The 5509-nt window shown below is 31.1% G+C and overlaps 1 long non-coding RNA gene across 1 annotated transcript; it reads left to right on the top strand.

Annotated features, from left to right (window-relative positions):
- Positions 1-637: 637 nt before the first annotated feature.
- Positions 638-4443, top strand: LOC107895093 (uncharacterized). The gene is made up of 5 exons (XR_001683400.2): positions 638-1101; positions 1203-1273; positions 2393-2443; positions 2791-2875; positions 4111-4443. It is a non-coding gene; the product is annotated as an uncharacterized lncRNA (long non-coding RNA).
- Positions 4444-5509: the final 1066 nt, after the last annotated feature.

Raw genomic sequence — 5509 nt, 5'->3', positions numbered from 1 at the left:
AAAATTAAAGGTTCAACGATACATTTAAACCACAATTAGAATTTCATGTCTACAATAAAACATTAAACCAAAATTCATATATAATTCTGAGATGTATCTCTATCAAAATTTAGGTGTATACATATAATTAAATGCGATTTATATAAAAATCTAAACAATTAATACGAACCATACTTAAAAGAATAATGCTTGTATTACTATGTCATTTTGTATTTTTTTAATTCATCAGTTCCATTTTATTTCTGTTAAAGTTTCTTTTTGTATTTTATATGTTAATTTAAAAATTATAGAAATCTTCAAAAAAATTTAAAATTTAAAATTTAAAATTTAAAATTTAAAAAATTAAAAACTTAAAATTTTAATATTTAATATTTTAGTCCATATTTCAATTAGAAAGTTCAATATTCAAAAAAAAATTCCAAACAATGATAATGTCAGCACAAAAAATTTGAAAGAAAATAATAGAAAAAAATTAAAATTGAGCAATAATGGCGTTTTTGGGCAAAATGCCACAAAAAATTGAGCTATAGTGGCATTTTTGGTAAAAACACCGTAAAAAATTGAGCTATAATGGCGTTTTTGGTGAAAACGCAACAATAAATCCGGCGTTTTTCAAAAAGCCATTATTTTTTATACCAATCAAACTCCCGCTCTCTCCCAAAAAAAATAATTTTTAGTTACCCGCTTACTCCCTCTTCTTCTCATCTCCTTCGCGCGCCCTATATCCCCAAATAAAAGTTTGTACTTAATTATTTTTCCATTTTAATCTTAAAATTTGCCCCCAATTTCCCATTTCCAACAACACTTCTTTTTCCTTTTCATTTCACGGCACTGAATTCAATCACCATAGCTACTCCTTTTCTCTCGATCTATTAGGGTTTCTTTTAATTTTAGATTTTCAAGGGAACGTATAGTTTCCTTTTAATTTTGCTGGTGATTTCTTTGGCGACGGAAACCCTAGTTGACAAGAAATCAGAGGAAGAGGAGGTGAAAGATAAAGAAAACGAAGAGGGAAGTAAGGAGGAAGTCACTGCCAAATTATTGGAATTTTTGGAATCCCCTCGTACTACTATAGATGTTCTTCTTGCAGACAAGGAACAGGTGCAAATGTTATTTCAAAATCTTTTGTATGTTATGAAGTTTTTGATATGATTAACTGTCAGTTTTGGGCCAAATGAGATTCTTTTTTTTTTTTGTTTCAGAAGGTAAAAAGCGTAAGGCTACACCAAGCAAAAATATTAGTTCTGCAGAGGCATCGGATACATCAGCCAAGGTTTGTCTTGTTTGGTTTTGCTACATTTTTAGATATTACCTCATTGTTATTTTTTGGTCCAATCATGTGGAAATTTTTTAATGTTATTTGTTCATTTAAGTTTCTCAAAATATTTGGTGTGGTTTTTCTCATTCTGTATTTCTCAAAATATTTGGTGTGGTTTTTCTCATTATGTTATATAGTCCTTTTTGCAAAGAAGTGATACCAGAGAAGGCAAGTACTCGAATCCTCTTCTTGCTGTCTAATAATGACTATGGCTTCTTGTTTCATTTGACAACTGCATTTCTATTTGACAACATCTTTGGTAAGATGAAAACATTGGGCAATGACAAAATTTTACTAGAAAATTATTCATAACTGAAGGGAAACTATTAAAATTTGGTAAAATTTCATGGTTCATCAGAAAAATACCGATCAAGAACCTGTTTTGCAGACATGCAAGTGAAAATGCAACTTTGGTTTTGGTATAATGGGCTAGGGCTATTTATTGGAAACAAAATAGATATTCCTGAACCCTATTTTTTCCCCTCATTAATTACTTCATCTACAGAATGTTAAGACATTTAAAGATGTCAAAGGTTGTGATGATGCAAGACAAGAGCTTGAAAAAGTAGTGGAGTATCTCAAAAACCCATCAAAGTTCACCCGCCAAGGGGGGAAGTCGCCAATGGTTTGTGCATGGTGTATGAAATTGGTTTTTTTTTGTCTGTTTTACTGAATACTCCTTATGATGGAATATTTTGGATCTCTAAGTTGTATATTTTTCAAGGGTATGCTAGAAAATAGAAATAGAATAATAAAAGTATCAATGGTTTCTGTGTGAGAAGAACCAAATATACCAAAAATTGACCTGAAGTCCTGTTATATAAGCATTAGCTCAGTGGTAGGGTGGGGAAGGGGATTTACTAATGATTCTAGGTTCTGTTCAACATACTTCCTTACAGAGGAGGGAGAAAACAAGTTTCGATGTTTTTGTCAATTGTTAAGTCTACAGTGGGTAATTCTGCATTTTATGTGAATAATGATTGTTGAAATTGGTATGCCATGGTCCATTTTGGAGTACAAGGGTTTTTGTGATATTCTTCTAGTTTTATTATCTTATGCATAACCAAATTGCAGGGAATCCTTTTGACTGGAGCACCTGGAACTGGGAAAACCTTGCTAGCCAAGGTTAGTTGTTCCTTCTAATTCTCATTATGACTGCTTACATATGTCTAGGAGTTTTTGCAAGTTACATCTTAACCATCATACAAGTTCTCTAGCTGTTAGTGGCTTCCTTTGAAGCATGTTGCATGTGCATATATCCATATTATTTAGAAACTGGGGTACCTTTTCTCTATAGAGCAGGATGAAAAACCAAAAAAAATAAATTCATTGATTATATACATAAATTCATTGATCACCATGTTTGCCAAAGGTAAAGTCATTGATTATATACATAAATTCCTCAAAAGATAAAAGAATACCAAAAATCTCAATATTCAGCTTGCTTTTTTTCTTTTTCCTGTCATGAACAGACAAAAAATGTGATGAAGATGATTATATTCTCACCTACTAGGACAAAGAAGGAGTTTGGCTGATTGCAGGCGATATTCCATGGCAGTAAGAATATTTTCCTTCCTAATTTTCTTGGTTCCTTACTATAGTTTTCTTACTACAAGCAACCTTTGAGAACAACAGTAATCATGGAAGGAGAACAAGAAAAAAAAATTATTATTATTATCATTTTTTATTATTTAGAACAAAATATATTTTTTCTGATCTTCGCTTTGTTATTTACTTTATTTATCAGTGACACGTTCTCTTCAGTTTGTTTTATTTTTAAGAACCCATTATTTCAAAGCTTATTAATAGTTGCAGTTGGGTTTTACTTTGGTTCATTGCTCTTAAAAAATCTTAACAACAGTTGAAAAGGTCGCACTTTTTTTATTAGAATGCTCTAGGCTACATTTGGGAACTTATATTTCAAAAATAGTGTGATGAGACACTTAAAAATGTAATATTTCATGGTTATTCTTAAAATTCATGTAATTGTTGGATGCCTATTTAGTGGTGAATTTGAAATTCATGTTTTTATACCTTTGAACTATAATCATATTGAACCATGACTAACTTATAATAGTGTATGCATTTGATTGGCTTAATTTATATGGAAAATGAAACCCAATACAGAAATTTAACTGTTAAACATAGCAAAAACGACTTATGGTTTGAGAGATCAGCTATCTACTAATGCAGGATGCGTTGTTCTAGTTTTGTGAGAGTTTGCTATCAAGTACTTGAAGACTAGAATTTGTTAATGGGACTGCTAGTCAGACTAGGATTCCCCAGTCTTTATAATCTAGGTTTATGGTGTCTAGGGGCTCACCTGAAGTTTAAGTGACTTTTCACGGCAATCCATGTTTCCTAGTGGAAGAGATATTCAGATCGCCATCCTTTGTTTATGACCTATTGAAGTTATAGATCTTGTTGCATTATCGTTGTCTATAAAAAGTGCAGCCAACTAGAACCATTAGGTGAAGTATACACAAGCGTTAGAAATCTTTGTCTTAGTGCAATACAAAATTTATTCCTGTTAAACTATTTGGACAGATCTTAAATTAGCCTTACAATTACTCTGGATATCTATCTAAACTCCTAAATATTTTTGTTCTCTAATTCTTGAGTTGTTAAGAGGAAGCATGAATCTGCGCTTTGTTTCAGTTTAGTGCTGAAACTAAGCTCTTGGTTACTTCCATGCTTATATGTCTTGTTTGGTTCTCTTGTAAAATGAATATAAACGTTGAAAGAATTGTCAATTTCTTTTAATTTTTTGCTTGTGTGTGTTCCCTGGGCAGCAATTCAGACAAGGTTACAAATGGCAATGGAGGTTAGAGACAGTCTTGAGATAGCTCACACTACGGAGGACTTTTCTAAGTTATATGCAGGCATTGCAATACTTTGGCTTCATCTAAGCTTGAACCAGCCCTCTGTTGTATATTGTTTCTTCTTCTGTTTTGATCTTTTTCCTTTAATTAATGAGAGGTGATGATGATTTGACATTCTTTTCTCACCAGGATGAATTTTGTTTTAGAAATAGTAATACTTTGTGAGTGTCTGTGTTTTTTTTATGTATTAAATTACATATTGAATCAATGTTTATGTATTAAATTTAAATTCATTAATTTTTATTTTTAGTTTTAAAATTAAAATTTTTATAGAAATTTTGATTTAATTAATATTTTTTATTTATCCTTAAAAGTATATAGTTTAAAGTTTAAATTTCAAAAATAAAACATAATATAATATTTATCATAGAAATAAATATTATTTAATTAAAAAATATATTTTTAAAGGTCATCTTTTTTAGCGGTGTTTGTGAGAAAAGTGCCGCTAAAGGTATGTTTTATAGCGGCATTTGTGGTAAAAGTGCCGTTAAAAGTCATGTTCTTTAGCGATGTTTGTGAGAGAAGCGTCGCTAAAGGTCATGTTCTTTAGCAGCGTTTGTGGGAAAAGCGCCGCTAGAGAACATGACCTTTAGCGGCGTTTGTGGGAAAAATGCTGCTAAAGGTCATGATCTTTAGTGGCGTTTTTGGGAAAAGCGCCGCTAAAGATCATGACCTTTAGTGCCATTTTTTTATAAATGCCACAAAATGTTAGCAACGTTGTCTTTAGTGGCATTTTTTGCGGCATTTTTAAAAGTGCCGTAAATAATTTTAGCGACGCTTATAGGCCCAAAAAACACCTCTAAAAATTTGTTTTGTTGTAGTGTCTATACTAAGATAAGGTGTATGTGAAATTGCTTATTATGCTTAGACTTGGTTTGATATTTCTTAGTTATAATGTTTAATGAGTTTAGCCTTGGCAATTTGGAGATGGAAATTTTGGATGTGAATGCGATTTTAAGTAATAAGATTTGGCTATGCAAAGTATTAAGTAAATAAAATGTTCCATAATGGTTTTAGTCAATTGTTTTGGTATGAATTCCAATGTTAAACGTGGCCTTCATTTTTAGGGTCAGTGCATGCTATGTATATTTATATATATATGCCTTAATAGCATGTTCGGTCATGTTATATTGCATTAAGTTGCATATGCGATTTCTAGTTAAATTAGGTAATAAGATTTAATTGGTTTTATCATATGCATGTATTAAAGTTGTTAGATGCGTCTAGAAATGGTTATGATAAAATAATGTACTGTACTTAAGCTTGGTGTAACATGTTGAAATTTTTGGTATGTTAGTTGTTTACTAAA

The sequence above is a fragment of the Gossypium hirsutum genome, chromosome A13 (genome assembly GCF_007990345.1).
Source record: "Gossypium hirsutum isolate 1008001.06 chromosome A13, Gossypium_hirsutum_v2.1, whole genome shotgun sequence".
In the NCBI taxonomy this organism is placed as follows: Eukaryota; Viridiplantae; Streptophyta; class Magnoliopsida; order Malvales; family Malvaceae; genus Gossypium; species Gossypium hirsutum.
Note: the sequence above shows the minus strand (reverse complement) of the source record. Positions and strands in the feature narration are given on the sequence as shown.